We start from the raw sequence: 14,780 nt of genomic DNA on the forward strand, positions 1-14,780 counted from the left end.
GGTAGTTATTGTTTGGCCTGTAGTTATTGTTTCTTGTAATGCTTTTCTGTCTGGCTTTGGAATCAAGGTAACACCCAAAGATTGAGTTGTGAGGTGTTTGTTATGTCTTCTAATTTCTGAAAAAATTGTCATAAATTATTCCAAAGATGTCTGATAGATTAAAGCAGTGGGGTCCTCAGGATCTGGGTTTTACTTTGTGAGTAGTTGTTTCTGTATAGTTATTACTATTTCAGTCTCTTCACTTGTATAAGTTTATTTTGATTGTTTATGATTTTGAGTTATTTCAGATACTCATTTTTGATCAGTGATCACTTTATTAAAAGCCTTCCATGTGTGTTGCCTAACTTACTGGCATACCATTGTTTATAGGATTTGCTCCTTGTATTTTATTTCTGTATGGTCAGTAGTAGTGTTTCCTCTTTCATTTCTGATTACAGTTATATGATAAAAATATAAGAATTCTGGCATTTCCAGCTTACTTATGACATAAACCTCGTTAACCTCTGTTTAAAAAAGAATTGACTCATTCCTGACTTAATGAATCAGCTGCAAAATGTTTCTTTTTCATTATGGAATTAATTTTTTTTTAAGAATAAATGAGGGCAATGGAGGAACTTATTTTCCACTTTATTCAAAAATTGCCACAAAGCTCAAGTGGTTTATATGATTGGAAAAAGAAAAACCTCACTAAATTTAATTAGACTCACTCCCATACTTTCTCATTTTCTCTTAATACAAGTATTTGTCTTACTAAAGTGCTTAATAGAAATATAAATGTCATTAAGGAAATGAAACCATAGCCAAATAGATAATGGGGAAATGCATCTCCAGGCTGGAAAATGAGCTCTGGGTCAGGAAAGCAAGAACTTTATTTTTCAATAACATGTTATTTTAAGCCTTTTCATGAATAGTTGGCTCAGATCCTCAATAGGCAAGCCTGGCATGTGGTTATAGAATGCTATGATTGTTTCAGAAATGGATGTTCAAAGCTTTATACCTAGGTCAGCTTTTAGTGTGACAGCATGTGGAACTCTGTAGATCAGGTTTCCAGTGAAGTGGTCATAAAATTATTTTTTAACAAAAGAAAACAACAAAGTTTCTGGAAATAGCTCTAAAAATACAGCAACTAAAGAAACATATGCTTAAGAAAGTTTGTAAAAATTCAGTAAGAACATATCCTCTGATGTACACTAGCCCCCTCCCCACCCCATGTCTTGGTTATAATAAACAGCACTGCAATGAGGATGAGGATGCAGATATCTCTGAATTAGTGCTGATTTGTATTTCCCTGATATAAATGGTTTGAGCACTATTCCATGTACATGTTGGTCATTTATATATCTTCTTTGGAAAAATGTGTGTTTAGATTCTCTGTCCTTGTATCTGTTAGATACACAAGCTAAGCATTTTCTACTTTCCCTCTACTCTGGGTACTGCCATAATCACAATTATATTTCATTTTAGAAATAATTTAAACTTAGAGAAGTTTGCTAGAGTAATGAGGAACTCCTAGATACCCTGTAGGAAGACTTACCAATTTAGTATTTGCCACATTCTTCCTGCCTTTCTCCCTTAATTTATGATTGAGTGTACATGAAATACATCACCTTTTACATAAAATAGTAAACCCCTATGGATGGTATTTCCCAAGAATCAGGATATGTTCTTAATACAATCTCATCACAACTATCAAATACAGAAAATTAACATTGATACATAGATTTCCAATGAAATTGTCTATATATCAAATTGGCCTTTTTGCCCCAGTAATGTTCATATTTATATTCTAGAATCATTTAAATGTCTTTTTCTTTCATGACACTAATGTGTTGCCACATTATTTTAAGGTGTAAATACTTGAAACATTTGTAATTACCAAGTCTGAACAAATAGGTTCTACTAAACATCACTTGGTGTAATCTATGCCAATCACAAGGTAATCATACTAGTTTTTCTCAAATATTTGTTTAACTGAATGTGTTTCTTTTCTATCAAGACATCAGGAGACAATGGGGAAATTTAGCTAACAAAAAATTAAAAGCCTCTACCAAAATTTAGGTGTATCCCTATTAGATGAATTTTAACATGAATATAATTTACAAGCTCGATTAAAGTTAATGAAGTTACAATAAAGGTGTGTACAAAAAAGATAGTAAAGAATTTTTTCTTATAAAACAGTATTACCATTATTTAAACATAGTAATTTCACCTCCCAAATTTTTGTTTCCTTAGAGCACAGAATCAGGATATATTGGGAATGTTCGGTCTTGGTATGAAAAACTGGCCTGAAAATGACATTGAAAAGTAAGTAAGTGATTTTTACTTGGATTTTATTTTGTATGTGTTATAAACAACTAAGATGAAGAAATGTCTAAAAATAATATTGGCTCGTACTTAGTACTATCAGGGCTCTGGGGAACATTCCTTTACTCTGAGTTCTTCTGGGGCTGGATATGGAACGAATTAATAAGAAACATATACCATAATTAGGGAGGATTTACATAGTTGTAAATTCTAAAGTAAAATGGGTTGGATCATGTATATACATCCAATGCCAAGATACCTGGTTTAATAAGGGGAGAGAAGGGTTTCCTCAATAAGAAGGGGAATCACTTCATATTTACTGAGAGTAAAAATATTAGGGTTAGTTAGCACTTCAGCATGTGAATTTATGAGGGATGGGAACATAATTCAATCCATAACAGCACAGGTACACAAAATGTGTTACATATACATTTATGACTAAATATTTTAATGATAGACATTTGTGTAATAGAAATATCACTGGAATTAATTAATAATTGGTAAAAAATACTGGAAAACTCAGTGCAATGAACTTAAGATATATCTTGAGTGGATAGAATTTGATAATATGTACTGGGAAAGAAGAAAAGTTAGAGAATATTAAAAGAAAAAAGTAATGAGTACTCCAAATCTCTAGAAGGGTTCCATGGAATTTGTTAAATAAGGGCAGGAAAGATGTCATTGAAATACTAAATATAACTTAATCCCAAAATTTCTCTTAAAAAAAAATGGCTGAGGGTCACTTGTTAAGCAGTCCCATGTTGATTATGAACCAAAATTACCTGAGATATTTTTGGATACATTAACGGCAACTATTGTGATATTCCCACTCCTGGATAAGTCCTGGGCTAAATAAAAGCACTGTTTTTGCCATGACATGTTTTCTCTTGAGAGGTGATATCAAGGATGGCCAGCCTCTAAAATTTTTCTAAAAAATATTTTTGGTCACATATTGGTTTTCTAAAAGTAATTTTTTCAAATAAATAACTAATCCTATATGTATATGATACACACAATGAGGAATAAATATTCATGACTTTACACTGGAATATACAACATCTTTTATTTAGAGACACATTACTTTGTTGATAAAAATTCTAAACTAATCTGACTCCTGCTTCTTCCCTCCTGAGCCTTGTCTTTAGCAGCAGTTTGTTGCTCATTAGCACCTCTGTCAAAGGGCAAATACAGGAAATAAAAGAAGAAATAGTCCAATTCCGTCCTTTTTGTGGACTCATAAAAATTTTAATGAAAGGATATGAATTTTATAGGATGAATAAAAGAAAATGGTTGTTTTTATAAAATTGCTTTCTTATAAAATTGTAATGAGTGGTTTTTAAAGAAATAAATATTGCACAAAAAATTGATGGAAAATGTTACTGTCCTAATGACAGGGGTATTTCTTAGAGCTTCTGAAGTTTCCTGATATCAGCTATTTATTGAGACTAGTACTTATAAATGAAAAAGAGGTTAAAAATAACTTAATGCTACTGTCTTCTAAAGTGACAAAAAAGTAAAAAGCTATATTACCTGTCCTCTTTCTGTTCACTTACATTGCCTGTTTTCAACACTGTAAGAAATTTTAGCCAAGTCAAGACCCATAGGAGTTCCTCCTATAAATTATACCAACCGTTACAAACATTATATTAGTCATGGACTGTGCTTTAGGCAGTTGAACTTGCCACTGTAACTAATTGCCCTGTGCTGAATTTCTATGATAGCAAGTAGTATTCTCCCAAACTTGGCTTCTATGAAAATATTGGCACAATTTTTTTTTTCTCCTCATGAAGACAAATTGATTTATGAAACAGACGTACAGAGATTTCTACCCAATTGAATTTAATAGAAATGAAATTGTGTTGTAGAAGGTTGTTTTTTGTTTGTTTGTTTGTTTTTGTTTGTTTTTAAGATTGATTTATTTATACAAGCACCAGGTACAGTCAGACATGTGGGAGGGTGAGAGGATTCACCAGAGCCAGAGCAGGGAGCAGAACAGGCAGAAGGACCAAAGTACACTGCTGAGGGGAGCAGCGGGCGGCAGGAGAGGTCTGCGCACCATGTGGGACCCTCCTCTGATGGCCGGGGAGCAGCCGTGATCGAACCGGCTCTGCAGAGGCTGTGGGCAGTTTCGCAACCCAGTGCTCAAACACTGTGCCACCAGGGGAGGCCCAGTGTTTTTCTGTTGTTTTTTTTTTTTTTAAGATTTATTTATTTATGCATACAAGAGCTGGGGTATAGGCCAGAGGTGTGGGGAGTGAGAGGATTCACCAGAGACAGAGTGGGGAACAGCACAGGCAGATTGACCGAAGTACACTGCTGAGGGGAGCAGTGGGTGAGTCAGGAGAGGTCTGCTGCCCCATGTGGGCTGCTCCCTGGCCAGCCAGGAATTGAACTTGTGCTGCAGTGGCTTCTGATAGCTTCATAGGTAGCATCTTAACCCTTGCACCACCAGAGAGACCCATGTGTTGTCAAGTGTTTTTAAAAGAGTAAACTCTTGTGTGTATATGCTTTCTAAAAAATGGTATTTTTTTATTGAGGTAACATTGGTTTACAACACTGTGAGTTTCAGGGGTATAGATTCACACCTCTTCGAATGTATTTGTTGTTGCTGGTCTTTGTAATATAGGCTGCTCTCACAGGTGAGGTGATGTCTCACTGTGGTTTTGATTTGCATTTTCCTGATAAGTGATGGTGTGCATTTTTTCCTTTTCACCATCTGTATGTCTTCATTGGAAAAGTACCTATTTGCCTGTTTTTTGAACGTGTTTGTTGTTGTTGCTTGGTTATAAGAGTTTTTTTTTTTTAATAGATCTTGGTTATTTGTTCATTGTTAGATGTATAACATGCAAATATTTTATCCCATTCAGGAGGGCATTTTTTATTAATATTTTTAAAAGATTAATTTATGCATAAGAGATGGGGTACAGGCCAGAGGTGTGGGGGGTGAGAGGATTCACCAGAGACAGAGTGGGGAGAAGAACAGGCAGATGTACTGAAATACACTGCTGAGGGGAGCAGCAGGTGAGGCAGGAGAGGTTGGCTGTGTTATGTATGTTAGATCCCTGACCAGGGATTGAACTTGTGCTGCAGTGGCTGTCAATAGCTTGATAACACTGTGTCTTTAACGCCTGCGCCACCAGGGAGGCCCTGTCTTTTATTTTAACAACAGTGTCTTTGATGGTACAAGTGTTTTAATTGATACAGTCCCTTTTGTTAGTTTACTTCTGTTTCCCTTGCGGCTGTTGTTGTGTGCCCAGAGACATCCCTGGAGCCAATTTTGTGTGTTTTGCCTGTGTTTTCTTCTATATATTTTATAGACTCAGGTTAAAAAGGTAAACTTTTTTTTTTTATTTGTAGAACATCTGCATACATATTATTTTATTTTATTTTTCAGTTCCACTTTTATTTTTTTTCCTCCCACCCCATAAGTATGTCTCTAGTTTATAGTTGTTTGTTGATTTTGATTTTTACTTTGTATTGATTAGTCTTTTTCCTGGTCCCTTATTTAGTTTCTATTTAGTCCCTTATTTAGTCCCTTATTTAGTTTCCTGGTCCCTTATCTAGTTTCCTGCTATTAGTGAGACCATCTGGTATTTTTCATTTTCTTTCTGGCTTATTTCCCTGAGCATGATCCCTTCTAGCTCCATCCATGTTTCTGCAAACTGCATGTGTTTATCTTTTTTTGATTGCTGAGTAATATTCCATTGTGTATATACACCACATCTTCTTGATCCAGTCATCTGTTTGGGGGCATTTGGGTTGTTTCCATAGCTTAGCTATTGTGAATAATGTTGCTATAAACATAGGGGTGCAGGTTTCCTTTTGAATTAATGTTTTGATGTCCTTTGGGTAGATTCCTAGGAGTGGAATTGCTGGGTCATATGGAAGCTCTATCTTCAGTAGGTTGAGGAATCTCCACACAGCTCCCCATAGTAGTTGGACCAGTTTGCACTCCCACCAGCAGTGCAAGAAGTTCTAAAAACGTAAACTTTAAAGCAAAAATTTGGAGGTTGAAGTACTGCTCAGCCTATTTTGACAAGTATTTTCAGAACTAAGCCATGTTACCTTCTTGGAAAAAAAGAATTAGAAGTTGGTAAATGTTACCTGAAGAAAAAATGTTTTTGGTACTATGGGATGATCCAACCTCCAGCAATTATCATTTCACTTTTTCACTTGCCACCATATGCAGTTTCCTCTCCCCAGTTACTATCCACTGCTGAAAGTAATTTCCTTTGAGTAGTAATAGTGAATAGTTTTTTTTTTTAAGATTTATTTATGCATACAAGAACTGGGGTACCAGCCAGAGATATGGGGGGTGAGAGGATTCACCAGAGACAGACTGGGGAGCTGAACAGGCAGACTGACTGAAATACACTGCTGAGGGGAGCAGCGGGTGAGTCAGGAGAGGTCTGCTACGCTATGTGAGTCAACTCCTTGGCTGATGATCAAACTCATGCTGCAGTGGCTGTGGATAGCTTCATAGTGCTGCATCTTAACCCCTTGCACCACCAGGGAGGCCCAATTATGAATACTTTTATAGTGCTATTACATTCTCAAAATTGATTAGAGATGTTCCATGTATAAGCTCATTAATCTTGATAACAAAGGTGCTATTAATTCAATGATGAGAGAACTGAGGTAGAAAGCCTAATAACTTGCCTGTATCACTGTGAGAAACCTGCATGTCGGAGGAACTTTCATTGCAACTTTGAAATCTCATGTTGCCAAAGCTCTTCCTCCATACTATACTTTTTTTTTTTTTTCGGAAAATTGTGGCAAAATACATACATATCACATAAACTTTACCAACTTCATTACTTAAAATATACAATTCAGTAGTGTTAAATATTTTCACATAGCTGTGCAAGCAATCTCCAGATCTCAAAAATCAAACTCTTTGCCCATTAAATATTACTCTTTCCTTCCACCTCCAAGCTACTGGCAATATCTGTTCTGCTCAGTTTCTATGAATTTGACTACTCTAAATAAATTGTATGAATATAATCAGACAGTATATACCTTTTTGTAACTTAGTGCAATAAGCTTAATATTCTTAATGTCAATACATGTTGTAGTATGTGTCAGAATTGTCAGAATCTCTTCCCTTTTTAATGCTAAATGATACTAGATTGTATGTTTATACCACATTTTTAAGGTAATATTGGTGTGTGTGTCTTTTTGTGATTGACAGTTCAATTAGAACATATTTTCAAGGTTTATCCATGTTGGAGTATATGTCAGAATTTCTTTCCTTTGAAAAACTAAATGATGTTCCATTGTGTATTTACCACAGTTTTTGTTGAAGTGACACTGGTTTACAACATAGTGTAAATTTCAGGTTTATATGTTTATGTTTCGACATCCATGTATACTACTTTATGATCACCTTGAGAGATCTAGTGTCCACCCATCACCATACAGTTTACTCCCTTTACCCATTTTTACTTCCCCTCTCTACCCCAGTTCTATTTTCCTCTGGTAACCACTATTTTGTTATCAGAATCTAAAGTTTTTGTTTTAATTGTTAATTGCTTTGTCTTTATCTTCCACATAAAAGGGGAATTTTATGATGTTTCCACATAATTCCACATAAAAGGGGAATTATATAACTGATTTATATCAGTTATCTTAACCCTTCAAGTCTTAACCATGTTATTATTGCAAGTTGCAGATTTCAGATTTTTTTTTTAATAGCTGGGCAGCATTCTCTTGTATGTATAGATTTACCATATCTTAATCCACTCATCTGTCCACAGCCACTTACACTGTTCTCATATCTTGACTACAGTGAATGATTCTCAGTGAACCCGGGGGTAGATATATCTTTTGAATTATTTTCATACTCTTCAAGTATATACCAAGAGGTGGTTTAATTTGGATCATATGGTACTTCTGTTCATTTTTGAAGTAATTTCTACACTGCTTTCCCCAGTGAATGCACCAATTTACATTCCCACTAACAGTGTGCAAGTGTTCCCTTTTCTCCTTATCCTCACAAACACTTGCTTTTCTTATCTGTGTTATAATAGCTGTTCTATTTGGTGTGAAGTTGTGCCAATTGTGGTTTTGATTTGTATTTTACTAATAAAAGCGATAGTGAACAGCTTTTCCTGTATCTATCGATCATCTTTCTTTCTCTTTTTGTATGAGTTGTTTTTGTATTTTGGATATTAATTTATCTTTTATCCATAATTGGATCTTTGTGTTATGCTAATGTTTTGGTTAATGTGAACAGTGCTACTGTGGACATGGGTGCACACATCTTGAGACCAGATTTTTGGTTTCATTAAGGTATAGATATAAAAGTTGAATTGCTGGCTCATGTTAATTCTATTAATTTTTTGAGGAAGAACCATACTGTTGCCCATGCAGTTGTAACATTTTCCAATTCCACTGGTACACAGGCTTTTAATTTCTCTAGATTCTCAACAACACTTCTTGTTTTCTGTGTGTGTGTGTGTTTTTATAGTAGCCATTCATAGTGGTGTGAGGTGTTGTATCTTGTAGCCATGCTTCACCTTTTACTAATAAGTGATATTCAGCATTTTCTTTCTGCTTGTTGGTTATTTGTATGTTTATTATAGAGGAATATTTTTAAGTCCTTTGCCTATTCTTTAATCAAGTTGGTTAAGTTGGTTGTTTTGTAAGTGATAGAAGTTCTTTACATAATATTCTTGACATTAATCCCATATCAGATACCCAATTTGCAAATTTACTTTCTCCTATATTATATATAGGTTGCCTTTGTACACTTTTGGTTTAGTCTTTTGATATACAATTTTTAAAGATTTATTTATTTATGTGTGCAAGAGCTGGGGTTCAGGCCAGAGGTGCAGGGGGCAGTAAAAGGATTCACCAGAGACAGAGTGGGGAACAGAACAGGCAGACTGACTGAAATACACTGCTGAAGGGAGCAGCAGGCTAGTCAGGAGAGGTCTGCTGTGCCTTATGGGTAGCTCCCTGGCCGGGGATCGAACTCCTGCTGCAGTAGCTGCAGATTGCTTTGTAGTGCTGAGATTTAAGCCATTGCGCCACCATGGAGGCCCGTTTTTTTGGTATACATTTTTAAAATGTAGTTCAATTTATCTATCTTTAATTTTGTAATTTGTATATCCCTACCTACTGAAGCATTTGTCTTTAAATTCCTAAATTTCCCCTTCTCTGTTGATTGATTCAAATTACCCAACATTAATGGCTTATAATTCTCAAGAAAATCTCTTTGCTCTCTTGAACATTGACCTTGACAAAATATTCCTGAAATAAGCTGAATTCTGCTGAACTGTTTCAGCTAAAGCCCTATATACAAATAAAATCTACTCTCCTTTCCAAGTTGGAAACTCATTCAGATTTATGAGCATGTATTTGAACCCAGTCTGATCCTAGTTTCTATTCTTTTAATCCCTGCACTCACTGCAACTTCATCTGTAATCAATACTGAAAAATATTATCAACTGTATTACTGGAAAAGCCTAATACTTAGAAATATTTTTATAAATATGCAACAAAATTCTTTAATTTTAATTTATAAAAATGTTAAAACTTTTTAAAGTAATTATATAGCTTCATTTATTAACGAAAGTTATTGTGTTTTGATGATTGCTGTGGGTGTGAATGGGGAAATATACTAAGACAAGAGATGATTTAAAGTGTGCAGTGCTTCAGCTCTTTGGATTTTACTTCTCTTTAGGATTAAAATCTATGTCAGCTTTCAGATATTGTGGCAAACAAAATCGTGATTGTTACAATTTGCAAGGACAGTGAATCTCTTGCCTGTTACTTAAAATGAAATACATGCACTAGAATTATTTTAATTTAGTTCATTTTTCCAACAGTTTTTAATTCTGTGTACTAACCACCCAAAACTATATGAGGTGGTTAATATTAGCACCTATTTTTTCATATATTTCAGTTTACGTTCATTCTATATTAAAAGGCAATATTTTATAATTATTCTAAATTGCATCTCCTAATAAGCAGCCTAATCAAAATATACCCAAGCTGAATGTATTAAATCAATTATCATTATACTTAGAACTCAGGGATCGCATGTTAGATAATTTTTCATGATAAGGAGCATTTGCTGAGAGGCTTTTCAGAAGAAAAAACATTACAGATTTGCTTTACAAAGGAGGAGACAAAGCTGATGCTAAACAGAATTTTATCAATAAAATCTTTATGACAAAATTTCATCAATTTAATCACAGCTGCATGACTTCAATCTTGTAGAACAGAACTGTAGATCATAATAAAGTGCAACGAAGTAGCTTACACAAAATCAAGATCACCAAAAAAAAAAAAAAAAGTCCTCCTAAAATTCCCAAACCCCTCAACTTTTGGCAGATATTCCAAACACACAGTAGATAAAGCAACAAAAGTTGCTATTATACTTTAACTATGAGAATCTTAATTTTACACTTTTTTAAATAAAGAATTATTTATACAAGAATCTGGGGTACAGGCCAGATGTGTGGGAGGGTGAGAGGATTCACCAGAGACAGAGTGGGGAACAGAATAGGCAGATGGACTGAAAACACTGCTGAGGAGAGCAGTGGGCAAGACAGGAGAGGTCTGCTGTGCCATGTGGGTATCTTCGCCACAGGCCATGATCAAACCAGCACTGCAGAGGCTGTGGACAGCCTCACAGTACTGTGCTCAACTGCCTGCACCACCAGGGAGGCTCTTAATTTTACACTTTATAAAGCAGTGTAGGTACCCTCCATATGCAGGGAAAAATGAATACCGAGATCTAATTTGAGATCTAACATGTTTCTTTCATCTGAACTCTTTTCCTAAACAATAAAATTCTTTTAAATGTGAACCATGATTAGCAATGGTTTCAGACATTATGTGGAATATAAGGAATTTGTAGTTAATGTTTGTGTTTGAAAGTTACATCTGAGAGGAAGTATCCCTTTCTCTGTACTTAGCTTTTGTTAAAGGTTAGGCTCAGGATTTAGTGGAAGATGATTTTTTTGAAATTTCATCAGGACTCGTGGGTCCCACCCACAGCTCTCTATCCACTCAACTATCCAAGTGAAAATTAGACTCAGAATGTTAGGTCCCTCCACAATTAAATGGGTATGTCAAGAAAACATTTCCCCTTTAAATTATTTATATAGCTATAAATATTGGATGTTTAATGGGATATATTTTGCATGCCATACTTTAATTATGAGAATAACCTGCTACTGTATGTATTATCTTCATTTTACAAAACAGGTCAGAGAGATTAATCAGAATAGTCTAGTCATTCCATACAACAGACTGTTCCATTTTTATGATTGTGTCAGGCATACAACAAATTGATGTGATATGTGTACATATTATAAAATAATCACCACACTCAACAATTCTAGTTAGCATTCATCACCATACATAGTTACACTTCTTCCTGTGATGAGAACATTCAAGATATACTTTCTTAGTAACTTTCAAGTATGCATGTTAAAATATGTATAATAAAGTGATTATAGTCCTGCTGTAACATTTTATCTCCAGCATTTATTTTATAACTAGAAGTTTATACCTTTGACCACCATCATCCATGTACACACACACACACACACATACACAATCTGTTTTCTGTAGCTGAGTGCAGACTTTTTTTTTGTGCTTTTTTTTATATTCCATATAGAAGTGAGATCATAGTTACTTGGCCTTCTGTCTGACTTACTTAACTTCCCATAATACTTTAAAGATCAGTGCATGTTTTTGCAAATAGAAGACATTTCTTCTTTTTTTAATGGGTAATAACCCTACTGTATATATGTGGACAAACACTTATCATTTTTTAATATATTCTTCATTAACAGATACCTTGATTGTTTCCATGCATCGGTTTTTGTAAGTAATATAACGAACATGGACACAGATACTGTTTTCTGATAGTGTTTATATTTCCTTCAGATAAATATCTGAAAGTAAAATTGCTGGAGCATATGCTAGTTCTTTTAATTTTTTAAAGAATTGCTTTCATAGTGGCTATAGCAATTTTCATTCCCACCAATAAGCATTTGCTTTTCAAATATCCTTACAACACTAACTGAATTTTTATTTACAGATGAATGAATTATGATTGTTAATAAAATGACAAATATTCATTGAAAAGGGAGTGAAAAATTATGTATGATTGCAAATGATCGTACTGAGCAGCAGAAGTTGAGAAAAGGTGACAGTATGACTTAACTTGCATAAAACTATAGAAATGAAAAAATCCAGCTACAATCACAAAAACAAAATCTTAGATGAAACATGAAATTGGGGATGGGCTCTATGATTTAACTTCTTGGCGTAGTTTCATTGGCTTATACTCTGTCAAAATTAATCAAAGTGTACTCTTCAAAATGTGTGCAAATGTTACTTTATTTAAAGGCAAAGGAAGAACAGTAAAGTGAGTAAATGTTTCCTTTTAAGAAAAAAATAATTGTAATTTTGTGGTTATATTTTTACTGTTCCATATGTGCACACTCTTAGCTCTTCACTAAAGCACAAATGCCAATACCCTATTAACTTCCCTCTCCCACTTTCTCCTTCCCACTCCACCCCCTTCTTTTCTTCTGGTAGCAAAGACCATAATTAATTTTTTGCTATATTTTGCTAGTGTATGTTTTGGTTATTTATATTCCACAGATAATTGAACCATTATGTATCTGTCTTTCACTTTCTGACTTATTTCACTTGGCGTAATCATCTTGAGGTCTATTCATTTTGTCCCAAAAGATGTTATGTCTTTTTAATAGCTATGTAATATTACATTGAGTATATATTCCAAAATTTATTTATTCTTCTGTCAATCCACACTTAGTTTGATTCCATGACTTGGCAATGGTAGACAGTGCTCCTATGAACATAGGAATCCATCCATGTTTTTTTCAAATTAAGGTTTTCATAATTAGGGGGTAAATACCTACATATTTCTAGATCACATGGGATTTCCATTTTTATTTTCTTAAATTGCCATATCATTTTCCATAGAGGTTACATGAGCTTGCATTCCTACCAACAGTGGATGAGTGTTCCTTTTCTCCACATCCTTTCCAGTATCTGTTGTTGTCCATTCCATTTGATATCTCCTCATGTTTTTAATTTGTATAAATGATGTTGAACAGTTTTCATGTCAGTAGACTATCTGAATGTTTTCTATTTAGTTATTTTGCCTATATTTTGGTTGGGTTATCTGTTTCATAAATGTATTGTAGAAGTACTTTATATATTTTGTAAATTAGCCCTTTCTCAGTTGTGTGATGGGAGAATGTTCTTCCATTCTATAGGTTGCCATTTTGTTTTTGTAATGGTTTCTTTTGAGGTACAAAAGATTTTTAGTTTTATGTATTTGCAGTTGTTTATATGTGCTTGTGTTTCCCTTTGCAGTGGAGGTGCATCTCCAAATACATCAATGTGGTAGATGTACTATAGCACATCTCATATTTTTAAAGTATTTTTGGTTTCAGCTCTTATAGTCAGATCATTAATCAATTTTGAATAATATTTTGTGTATGGAGTTAATTATGGATCTTTTGTTTTTGTTTCATTTGCCTGAAGCTATCTTTGTTTCCCAACAGTTTCATTTTCATCAGAAGCAAAGGAGACCACATAAGTTCATTTACCTGATAAACTTTCTGTCTCTGAAGACTAAATTTCTTCATTATAGAAATAGTTTTCCAACTTGAAAAAATACTTATGGAACACCTATGAAAAACTACCCCCATATATTATCTCATTTAATTTTTGCATTGTTATTTTTAATGCAAATGGTAAATCTTATTTCAGACTCTGAATAAGATGCTCAAAGATTCAGTTCAGTGTTTAAAATGCTTAATTACAAATCCAGGAATTGTTACCTCATAGTTAATACATGAATCAGTTGTGTCTTGCTTATAAAATATAAGGAATGAGACTCAAAAGTTTTATGAAACAACTTGGAGATGTAAAGTTAGAGCTTTGTACAATATTTTTAAGATTTCAAGAACTGGGATGTAGGCCAGAGGTGCAGGGGGTGAGAGGATTCACCAGAGACAGAGTGGGGAGCAGAACAGGCAGAGTGACTGAAATACACTGCTGAGGGGAGCAGCGAGCGAGACAGGAGAGGTCTGCTGTGCCATGTGGGTAGCTCTCTGGCCTGGGAATGAACTCATGCTGCAGTGGCTGCAGATAGCTTCATAGTGCTGAGATTTAACCCCTTGAGCCACCATGGAGGTCCCTGTACAATATTTTTTAATGCTTTGAGGATGAGGAGGGTTGTGTCATAAAGTCTGGAAATCGTAAGTAGGATTCTCTCCACAGTAAACCTAGTTTCTTTCCATAATCCTAGTCAAATATTATTGAGTTGTTTTTAAACTTTAACAAGAAAAATCTGAGGCTAACTGACACTTATTTACTCAGCACATGCTGTGAATTCACCAAAATATAACCTAGCTTGTATTCCATCTATATACCACTCTGTATACTTGGGTATGCCTAATATATGTTAAAGAATA

The sequence above is a fragment of the Talpa europaea genome (genome assembly GCF_964194135.1).
Source record: "Talpa europaea genome assembly, chromosome: 7".
Lineage (NCBI taxonomy): Eukaryota > Metazoa > Chordata > Mammalia > Eulipotyphla > Talpidae > Talpa > Talpa europaea.